The sequence below is a fragment of the Triturus cristatus genome, chromosome 10, assembly GCF_964204655.1.
Source record: "Triturus cristatus chromosome 10, aTriCri1.1, whole genome shotgun sequence".
Lineage (NCBI taxonomy): Eukaryota > Metazoa > Chordata > Amphibia > Caudata > Salamandridae > Triturus > Triturus cristatus.
The window spans coordinates 802,650,051-802,662,442 of record NC_140593.1 but is presented as its reverse complement, the minus strand read 5'-3'; positions in this window follow the sequence as shown (position 1 = coordinate 802,662,442).

The following is a 12,392-nucleotide window of genomic DNA, read 5'->3' as shown; positions in this document are numbered from 1 at the left end:
TATACTGCGCAGCCTCGGAATGTGGTTTACTTCCAAGAGGACATTCTAATCATTGGAACTTTCATGGAGAATTGAAGTTTTCAAGTTTCTTACTAACATGTAGACCACATGTAAGTTATGTTGAAGAAGGGTGCAAAATCTGATTGTAATGAGTAGTATCAAAAAGTTTGGTGATGGTCAAAAATGAAATCTCAAAGGCTCTGTCTTGAAGAAAGTTTGATGTAAATAAGCATTTTATTTTGACTACTGATGCAACACAGAGAAATTAGAGGCAACTCTAATTTCAATAGTTAGCAGCAAAGAAATAATGATGGCTTCTGCTTCACATGCCTTTAAGTGTTTATAGTTGGCCTACTCACTTGAGCATTTTTAGTTTTTCATTTGGCAATCGTCTTTTGTTCTGCCTACTGAACATAAGCCCCTTGTTAATGCTTTCACATCAACATGTTATAAATGTACTGCCCCCTGGATTTCCTGTTTGCTGATAATACTTGAGGGATATAATCTTTTGTTGAGTTCTTATTGGTCATACCTACCATAGCAGCTGATTGCCTATCTAGATTGCATCTTAAACCTGTGGAAGAGGAAACCCATACAGAAGAGGTGGTGGTAACCGTAAACTTGTTATGTCTTAAAAAAGATAAGTGTAAAAGGGAAGCCCTCTTGAGAGCTGAAATCTAGGGGAAAAACATACAGGATGGTCCTAGAAAATTCAAGGGCTTACCAGAAGATGTAAAGGCATACTGGGAAGTTAGGGATGAATTGAATCTGATGGAATGGCCTCAGCTTGCTATGGTAAGCGGTGAACACCACGTTTTTCCAGCATTTCGACCAGTGTATTCTTCCTGACAGGCATAGCAACCGCCATCTTATTTTTGACCACATCTGGTTTCTTCAAGTTGCAGTGCACAGTGTACTATGAGCTTCAAAACAAACAGTTGACATTTGCAAGGATTATTCCTAAGATTATATGGAGGCATTCTTCATCTATATACCATGTAATTTCTTATAAAGGTACCAGCAATAATCACTCCTCAGAGCTGGAACTAAGCTTAACCATATGACAGTTTTTCATCGCCGTGTAGGGTGAATAACAAGCTCCTACGCAGCAATATTTCAAATGCATGTATTTACCCTGCATAAAATAAAAGCCGAAATTAATGTTTATGAAGGAATGTTTAATACAGCGGCATTTTGACACCATTTATATATTCAAATTATAAACAGTTATGGATGGTGGAGAACTTCATCATTTCATCTTGCCATTTCTTTGACACTGCTTTGTTGGTTTTGATAACTACAGAATTCAAATCATCTATAGAAACATTTCTATATTATGCAGCGTTGACTGTCATGCGCAACTTCTTGTATTTTCTTATCTAATTCAGCTCCTCTCTGCGTATCGTGGCACATACCTCTTACAAGTGGTGTTGGAGAAATTTGAGATTTGACCCTGCACCTACCTTCAAGCACTGTTTTACATACTGCTGTTTCTCCTTGAATAACAATAGCTGCTTCATAGTAACTTCTTAACCCTAATGAAATACCAAGTTATTGCTACATTGCCATCTGTGTTTATGGGGAAGACAAATCCTTTGGATATAATTCCACTTCTTCAACACCACAAACTATATATTTTAATTTGTTGAATTCTAACGTGTTTTCTATACTACAAGAAGATTGGACGGCTCAGAGCCTGGCAGCCCGTCCTCATACTCAGGAGCAACAGCATAACATTTTCTGTTTTCTGCTGCCAAACATGCCTCTGTATTCTTTGATTCTTCAGCACTATCATCGAACAAAAGGGTTAAAAAAGAGCCCCTTGACCTGCTAAATCCCCTCCACCTATATCTATGGAACTACTTCTAGAGGAAATATAAGCTCTCAAACCATATGTAGAGGAAACAAGCAGGCGTATTCAAAACCTTGATGACCAATGGTCGACTATTGACAACAAAGTTCCTCAAATGGAACAGAAGGTGGAGTCAGTTCAGGTTATTGTCTCAACAGCTTCCTCCTTTACTAAAGGAAATATCTCATCTTAAAAAACAAGTGGAGGATATTGAAAACCGCAGTAGTCATCATAATTTGCATATTTTTGGCTTAGCAGAAGGTTTAGAAAGCTGCAACCCTGTCTTCTTTTTTCAATCATTTCTCCCGAAAGCTCTTCGTCTTCCTGAAACACCATTATTGAATATGCAATGAGCACACAGACTAGAACACAGTCTGTGTGCTGCATCTTCCTCTCAAAAAACAAGTATGCTGATTTACTGAAAGTCTTACAAGCAGCTAAAACGAAAGGTCGAATATCATTGCAAGGATCTGCATTGTTCTTTTCTATAGATGGTGCCAAAGCTCTGGAGGAAAAAAAGAAAGAAATTTCTTGACATGTGACCAGCTCTACAGAATATCAATGTCAGATTCGGACTCTTCCATCCTTGTCTTTTTATAGTGATCTACAAAAACAATACTACGACATATGAGAATCCTGCTTTATTACAACCCTTTTTGGATAATTGCAGAGAAGAAGAAATGGAGGTTGCAAGACTATCTACTATCTGATTATCCTTTAGAAATATTAGGCAAAGTTCTGTTATCACATCTACTTCATAACTGGTCAACATTCATCCCTAGTCCGTTTGGATGTTCTGCCTTCCTTCCCATCCTGCCCTGAAGTTTGAGTAATTCATGTCATCTTCCCAATGTTGCTTAACCACCCTTTATTTATGTTTGGGATTTCGGTATGCCATTTTGTCTACTCTCTACATGAATTCTATCTCTTTATCTTTCTTCTTTTTCTTCATTTTTTCTCCCTTTCCTCTGCTAAGTCCATTTGCATATCTCTACTACATCTACTATTTATCTATAATTTTTCATTCTATTCAGAGAGTGTTAATTCATGTTAATTTAAAGTTTCAATTTATCATCATAAATATAATTTGTATTTAATAGCTATGAATCTTTGTTAAATGACAGTACATGTTATCTCTTGGAACGTTAAAAGTTTGGGTTCACCCATTAAAAGACAAAGAGTACTCACTCAGCTATCAAAACTTAAGACAGACATAGTATTCTTGCAAGAAACTCATGTGGTTGCTTCTGAAGTTCAAAAACATAAATGTCAATAGGTGGGAAATGTTTTTTCTTCTCCTGGCTCGGGGAAAAGAAATGAAGTTCCTATTCTTTGCCGCAAAAAACTTCATGTTACGCTCTTCTCTCAAGAGTCAGATGATAAAGAAAAATGGGTGATTACTGATCTTCAGTTTAACAATGTTCCTATCTCTATGTTTAACATATGTACCTACTAAAACTGATAATGTATTTAGTGTTCCCAATGTCAAATGTTTTCAAGACGATATATTGGTTTATGGTAAAAATATGGAATCTCATGACAAAACATTGGCCATGGTTTTATCAATTCAGACTGACTGAGGTGCAACTTTAAGAGCAGAGAAATGTAAATTTGCTGTGGATGAGGTGAACTACCTGGTTACAAATTGTCTGCCAAGGGAGTTGAACCTAAGGAAGATTTGGTTATGGCCATAAAGGGTTTCCCTACTCCACAGAACAAGGACTAACTATGATCTTTTTTTGGCATGTTAGAATTTTATGCCAGGTTTATCCCCAACTGCAGTAATAAGACACATAACATGAGATTGCTTATGAAGAGGAATCAACATTTCCTATGGTCATCTGATCTAGAGAAGGAATTCAATTCGATAAAATTAGAATTGAGTAATACCATTCCTTTACAACCTTTCGACACACATGACCAGCCTATTGTAGTCACTGATGCCAGCCAGTACGGTTTGGGTGCTGTTCTTTTTCTGCCTCGCGTGCTTTAAGAGGTGCCGAGTCCACTTACTCTGTTGTAGAGCATGAAGCTTTGGCTTGTTGGTGGGTGGGGATTACTTTAGACAATACTTTTGGCGTGCTGAGTTTATCATTCATATGGACCACAAGCCTTTGGTTAATTTGTTCTCTACTAAAGGTGCTAGTAATGCTACTCCTCGCCTTGCCAAGTGGCATTACAGATTGATGGAATTTCATTTCTAGGATATTCCTGGTGTTAAAAACATTTTTACGGATTGTTTTTCCAGATTGCCTCTTTCGAATGAAAAATCAGGTGAACAGTTGGAGGATGAATTTTGTATTGTGGCTTCTTTGATGGATTCTGGTTTTATTTGTATTTCAGAGGAAGAGTGGAAGTTTGCCGTTCAGCAGGATGAATTGATTCATTCAAGAAGTTGTTGCCATGTTAAGTAAGGGTTGGTTACCAAAGGATGGTGATGTGAGTTCATTTAAACTTGTTTTTCCTGAGTTAAATATGCATTCAGGTATTTTGAAGGGAATGGATTTATTAGTTGTGCCTGTTTCTTTGCAGAACAAGGTTTTAGTTCTTGCCCATGAAGGCCATATAGGTATGAGGGCCATGAACAGAAGACTTAGAGAAGTTTTTTGGTGGCCTGGAATGGATCGTTCAGTTGAACATTTTGTGAGAGACTGCATTTCATGTGCTGTCAATGATAAGACCCAAATCAGGTTTCCAAGTCCCATCCAGGCTGTTCCGTTTCCTGACAAACCATGGGTCAAATTAGCTTTAGACATCATAGGACCCATGTTTGTTTTGGATGAACGGAGCAGGTATGGTTTGGTGGTGGTGGATTATGGCTCTAGGTGGCCCGAGGTGAAATTTGTGAGATCGGCCAACACTGAAGAGGTTATGGATTTTCTCCAGTCTTTATTTTTGAGGGAATGTGCTCCAATTGAACCCGTCACTGACAATGGGGTGCAGTTCATTTCTAAATAGTTTTAAGAGTTTTTGTGTCATTGGTGCATCAAACACATCACTACTTCCTTATATCATCCCCGGAGCAATGGTTTAGTGGAGCGCTGTAACAAGGTCCTAAAAGATAGCATTCAATTGTCCATGGCCAATGGTTTAAACTGGAAAAAGGAACTAGTAAATTTGCTGTGGGCTTTACCTACCACTCCAAATGCTGTCACCAAAGTATCTCCTTTTGCATTATTAAAGGGCAGGTTAGCTTCCACTAAATTGGTTAGACCCTGGATGCGGGATTTGAATGTTTCTAATGTGAATCCTGAGTTAGTGAAAAACAGTTGTGACAAAGCTCAGAGCAAGTATGTTACCAATGAACCAGGTAAAGGAAGAAAATGAGTTGTTTTCAAAGAAGGGGATTCGGTTAAAGTGAGACTTCCTGGTGTTGTTTCCAAAGGTCATTTTAAATGTTCTTGTCCTATGCAAATAATTGCGTTGAGAGGTAGATCCGTTTAACTGAATGATGGTAAATGGTGGAATATGGAGAGGTTGTCCAAACAGAGATCTGTTGGTGACCATTGCATGACTTCCACTTCTCAAAGCGTGCCCAGCTCCATCATTCAAAGTGAGCCTAGTTCTAATGCTTCTGCAAGAGAAAGGAGACCTCCTGTTTGGTCCATGGATTTTGTTAAATCATGATATATTTTTAGTACTGATTCTGGTTGAAGATCATGTATATGTTTTTTGTTTTTGTTTTGGTTTATTTTGATTTATTTTTCAACTTTATGTATTCTGCATAACTTTTTCTTTTCTCATTGTTATAAGGGAAGAGATGTATTGGGTTCTGTATACCTTTAACTCTTGCACATGCCACCATGACTACGAGTTCCATGTTGGAATGGTGGCATGTGGAAGGGTCAGGAGAGCAGTTGGTGTTGCTGTCTGCTCTGACCGGTCTGACCTCCCTGTATTGAAGTGGGTTAGGAGCGCTGCCCTCTACTGATGAAGGACTAAATCTAGAAACACATGTATGGGCCTGGTTCACAAAGGAGCCCAACACTCGGAATTCTCATTGTGGAGAATCTGCCCTGGGTAGAAAGACTCCCCATGGCTGAGGGGCCTCCTCCACAAGTGCGGAGGCCGTTTGTGAATCCGGCCCTTTGTGTCTAGGGATAAGCACCACTACCTGCCCTAACTTTGGTGAAACGCCACAGTCAAATTTGATGTAAATGCAAAATGTGGACTGCATCTACCATAATGCAAAGGGGCAAACTATGCTGGGATGTGATGTAGAGTGTATCCAAATCCTCTTCCCTTCCTGGATTTGTCATTGCCATTGTTTCCAACTTTCTTTCTCAAATCCTGGGGGAAAACATTGTTTTTGGCCCGTTTTTAGAGTTTCTGGCACGAATGCGGAGAGTCCGCCCCAGATGCGAAAACTCCGCAATTGGGCTAGAGACTCCTAAAACATGCCAGAATCCAATATTTCAATACAGGAAATCACAAACAGGAAATACAAGGCAGGGAGTTAATGACAGAAAGTTGCAGGCAGCCATTTTATGTTCATTCTGACATCCTCACCCCCAAATAAGATCCTCTGCCATCCTGCTGCTCTGTTCATCCAAACTGCCCCCAACATGGCTGAGGGACTTGATGAGAAGGAACCCCCTTCAGTGATGGAGAATTAAGTGTATTAGCTGAGGGGGTACTTGATAAGTACCGTCAGCTTTATGGGGGTCCAGAGAACAGGCGGAGCAATGCATCGCACAAAGACTCTGGTCAGACATTGCTGTTTGCTGCAGTGCAGTGTGCGTATTCCACTGGCGGGCCCGATCATGCTGCAAGCTCTGGGAGGACCTGAAACTCTGTGTCAGATTAAAGGCCTAGGAAATATTGGGCCAGTCCCCCCAGCCCCACGTGCACAGCCCTGTCTTTCGTCACTATACAGTAGGATTCTGAGGGCAGCCTTGCTGACTCTCCAAGCTCAGCTGGAGGAGTATGAGCAAGGAGACCTGGTAAGTGCATGAACTGCTTTGTGTGTGTGTGTGTGGTAGTATGATGTGAGTAGTGACAGAGCTGTACCATCATGTATGTTTATTCACCATTCACATAATCTGAGTGATAGCTACAGTAGTAATAAGGCCAATGCCTCATTTGAGCACACTGAATGCACTGACCAGAGTGCATTCTGGAACTTGTTGTGTTCTGAACACAAGTGGGCAAATTACCCTCACATGTTGCATTTGATTCAATACATGCACTGTCAACACATGAACGGTGAACCAAGGGCCTTATGACTGCTGTGTGCAATGGGGTAGGAATGGACCAGACAATGTCCAGTGTTGGGATGAGAGGCCTTGTTGTATTGGATGCTGCATCATGCATGCCGTTTGTGTGTCTTATGTCTCCTTTCCTGTAATCTGAGCGATAGCTGCAGTAGTTATAAGGTCAATACCTCATTTGTGCACATTGAATGCACTGACCAGAATGCATTCTGAGACTTGTAGTGTTCTGAACACAACTGAAGAAATGACCTTCACATGTTGCATTTGAATGAATAAATGCAGTGTCAGCACCATGACTGGGGAACCAAGGTCCTTATGACTGCTGTGTACAATGGGGTAGGAATGGGTCAGAAAATGTCCAGTGTGGGAACAAAAGGCCTTTATGTGTTAGATGCTGTATCATCATCAGGGCCGACTTTAGAGATGGTGGTGCCCTGTGCGACACCCACTGTTGGCACCCCCTCTACCCACACATCTAACTATGCATTTCTTTCTTTGGTGCTGTCTGTGCTTTCACAGCTGTGTACCCGCATCATTTCCATAGAATCACAATTTCACTTGGCCCATATGTGACCATTATTCTGTCTACAGAGTTGTCAACCGTGCAGTAGGCACGTGCCCCATCTGATCTCCCTAACAAGGAGGGCAGTAGACATGGGATGGATAATGGAGTGCGGGATGAGGAGGGAACATGCAGGAAAGGGGGTACCCACTCGCCCATATGTATCTAATTCCATCTCTCTCTCTCTCTACTTGCAAAAAAGCCAATGAATAGATGATCATGTAATTTGGATACTTTTCTGACCCAGTGACCAGTGCTGACAATGACATACACTGGTTTCAGTCTCAGTTCCACAGCTCTAAATCATGCCCCATCCTCATTCACACTCGCATTTTAGAAGACTCATATTACATGAAAACCAAAACTACAAAAACTCAACAGACAAAAGGAATTTCTACTACCGGATAGGGGAGCATACCATGCAGCATGATCTAAAATGAGTGAAAAGTAAAAGAAGACTGCGTGGCTGTCTTGAATTACTTTAAGGGTTCTTACAGTCTTTGCTTAGAACCAGATCAGAGTTTTTATTTTCAAAGTTAAAGATGTTAATATAAGACATCATAGAATCACATTTCAGTTGCAGGCTGTATTTCCTGTCATTGCTTACCACTAGCAGTGCCCTTCCCTGCACACAGCACAGTCAGAAAATTCAAAGCAAATGCTTCTTTTAAAGATGCATGTCGATATACTCCAGCGTGCCCCTTTTCCCTCCCACATTCAGTTGTTGAGTGGGATGAAACAGGGTTGTAGGGAGGTCCTCAAAAGGACCATTGCCAAAGAAACCTAACAAGGAATCTGTTCCAAAACGTGAGGCTTGTTTAATTGTGTGACCTAAAATATTTAAAGTAGAATTATGTTCCTTTGAAAGATGCTACCTGTAAATTATTATGTGCCTCACTGAGTTTGCTATAATTGCATCCTGATAGATCACAGAACAACGAACATGTGCCTAAAACAAACTAGGCCTATTGGCTTTGCCAGTGCTTATTGACAGCATCAAATAAATAAATAACCCCATGTGAATAATTAGACTTGAAAATGCATCAATTCTCGAAATATGAGACTGTAAATTAAACATTTCCAAGTTCTGTGGTAGGAGTAGATTTGAAGTGAATCATTTACTCCATTTCTTCTTTCTGAACCATTTTCCTCTGCATTCTCTAATGCTGCTATATGCTTAGACCCTCGTATTCCCAGCATCTTTCTGAAATTGTCTCTCAAATCTCCCTCATCACTCTTTTCACTCAGACCTTTTGCATTTACTTCCTTGCGTCACCTTTTCACCATACCCTCGCACATGCATATACACACACCCATACACAAACACACACAATAAGCACACTGTCTCTCTCATCTAGAAACACAGAATGTTCTTTTCCTTTTTGCTCATTCCTAATTTCCACAACTGTGCACCTCCATCACCCACTTTCAAATAAATTAGTCATTACTATCAGAGCATGCAAGTACACATTGCTCTGAAGAGATGCCAATGATTGGAAGAGCATATAGTCAGCACACCTTTATGATCTACTGACACACACTGTGAGGAACATATACCTCCTTCAGTTCGTACCCTGAAATCACCCAGACACCTAGAAGTAACTCAATTCAGCTTATGCGCAATATAAGAGTCATTTGCTACATTGAAAAAACACACATCTATAAAACACAAACATTGTAGAAGATGAAAAATAACTACATCTTACGCAGGCACAGCACCACTGCCTTGGATTACCTTAAGAATGATTACATTATTGAAAAAAAAATCGGAGTTTTGAAATTATTGTCGAGAATAGACTCTTTTCAAAGTTATTTTCCTAACAGCTGTGGCTCTCTTGGTCGTTTCTTTCAAGGCAAAAAAAGCCTCAATGGTAATTGTGGAGCCACAAGGGGCTCCTACTCCCATGACAGGCCGATGACATATCAAACCCTCTTCGGCACAGAATATGCTTGCCATGCTGCGCACCAAGTACAAGACCAGAAAGCCACTCCTCTTTTTAAATAACAAACTGCTGCTGCTTTCATAATCTTTCTTCTGGTGTGAGGAGTGGCATGAGTGCTCCCACACAACCTCTAAGGTCAAGGTCACAAATATGGGCAAGCAGGCACGCACCTTGCTAGCTCCAAACCATGTGTGCTTTAAGCGCCCCACTCGAACTTGGCACCTGTAGTGCTTTGCCTAGTGGACCCGACCACTGTCACGGGGGTCCCTGGCAATAGTGAAAGTAATTCCCCCCCTGAGCGTGCCCACCGTGGACTTGCCTGACGTCCACACGGGAGGCACGTGATGTATAAGAATAAATAGCCCGGAGTGCTGGGCGTGGCAAGCAGTGTTCTAGCCACTACTCGAGAACACGTGTGGCGCAAATACTTATTCCTAGGCCCCAGGCTACAACATTACACTGGCGACGAGGTGGTCTAACCACCGCATCGCGTGCATTGCCGCCTCTCGCTCTTGCCCAAGGAGCGGATCGATTCCCCTCCTCTTAAGGCTGTGCACCGCCCCTGTGTGTCCCCAGCCGGCTCCTGGCTGCCTACTTCGTGCCCAGCCGTGCTGCGTGCATTTCCCCGCCTGGCCAGGCCCACCGCTGCCCCCTCGGCCTCCAGCGACCGTCTGCCGTTTCTCACGCATCTCGCGTGCAACGCGTGGTCCAGACTTGCCGTTTCTCACGCATCTCGCGTGAGATGCGAATCTGGCCGTTCTGAGGCCCTGGGTCACCCCTCTTGCTTCCCTGGACGCTCCTGGACCGCGAGGCGGCCCCTCAGGACCAGCGCACGATGCCTGGAAGAGTAGTGCACCGCCCCCAGAAGAGTGAAGGTGAGCCCGCCCCTGCTACTGCACCCATCCCCAACGGCCATGGCCAACGTACCCCCTTTGGAGCCATTTGCTGTCACCGGCACCCCCCCGTCGCAGGCGGCACAGTGGAAGAAGTGGGTGGAGCGGCTCGAGAACTACTTTGTGGCGGCAGAGATCGCGGCCGAGCGGAGGCGTGCCATGCTTCTACACTTAGGCGGAGAAGCCATCCATGACATTTCAAAGGACGTAACGGAGGCTGGCCCACCCAGGACATATGACACGCTGTGCGACGCCATCACAGCGTACTTTGAACCTTTCGCTAGCGGCGACTATGAGAGATTCCTACTCCGCCAAGCCCGCCAACTCCCGGAGGAGTCAGTAGACGTCTTTTACGCAAGACTAAATAAGCTAGCCAGCACGTGCACCCTTCCCGACGTGGATGACGAAATCCGCGCCCAATTCATCCAGGGCTGTGCGTTGTCGAAGTTGCGCGAGAGGGTGTTGGAAGCGGACAACATGCCCATGCGTGACAGCCTCGTACTTGGGCGGTCAAAGGAGTTGTCTAAAGCCAGGGCTGAGAACATGGAGCCAAAGCCGGCGGTCACAATCAAGACAGAGCCAGTGTGCGCCCTCAAGACCGACACCGCCAAAGAACCACACGAAACAATTCCGGCGGAGAAACCCAAGACCGGCGCAAGCCCCTCCCGGCCGTGCCTGCGCGTGGTGTAGCGGCGCGATACCCCACAGAGGAGCGTGCCCGGCACAAGGCAAAGTGTGCAGCGTGTGTGGAAAGGCCAACCATTTCGCGAGTGTTTGTCTGTCGGCACCCAAGAAGAAACAGAGTGGCCCACCCAGGAGGGTAAGACAGGTAGAGCCGCTAACCAGTACATCCACCAGCAGCGACATGGACGACGACGAAGCGGACGTGGCCTCCGTACATGTCGTGAGAGTGCTCCACACTCTGGCGGCTACACCATCCGCAGAACCCATGTGCACAGTCAATGTGCGAGACCAAGCAGTGGCGGCCTTGATCGACACGGGCGCATCAATCAACCTGATGGCTGCCAGCGTATACCGGACGCTAGAAAATGCCCCAGCACTCCATCCCACGAGGGTACAAGTATACGCCTACGGCACCTGTTGCCCACTCTGCCTGTGCGGGATGTTCCGAACGGATCTGTCCCACGACACCACTCACCTGCAGACCAAGATCTATGTGTCGCAAGAGGGATCGGGATTCTTGCTTGGTTGCCGAATAGCCCAAGATCTTGGGCTGATCCATTTCGCGCTCACAGTCCAAGCCCGCAGCCTCGACCATCTGGTTCAAAAACACACATCTCTGTTCGAAGGGATCGGCTGTTTGAAGGGACCCGCCATCCATCTCCACATAGACAAGTCGGTCGCCCCGGTAGCCCTCCGTCACCGACGCATTGCGTTCCACCTACGACCCAAAGTTGAAGCAGAGCTGAGGGTACTCGAGCGAGCTGGAATCATTGAGAGGGCAAGCGGGCCCACCCCGTGGGTATCACCCATCGTAGTGGCCAAGAAGCCGAAACAGCCGGACGCGGTGCGAATCTGCTTGGATATGCGCATTCCCAACCTCGCTATCAAGCGTGAGCGCCACCTGACGCCAACCATAGACGAAATAGTCAGAGAGCTGTCTGGTACGAGGTGGTTCTCCAAGATGGACCTGAGGTCTGGATACCACCAAATTCCCTTGCACCCGGATTCACGCCCGATTACCACCTTCTCCACGCATGCGGGCCTCTGGCGCTACACCCAGCTCGACTTTGGAATATCGAGTGCAGCGGAGGTGTTTCAAAACATCATTCAGAACGTACTACAAGGGCTCGAGGGAGTTTTAAGTGTCAGTGATGACATTCTGGTCCACGCACCAACTTTGGACGAGCACATCCAACGCCTCCAGGCAGTGTTCACCCGGCTTCAAGAGCAAGGGCTGACCCTCCA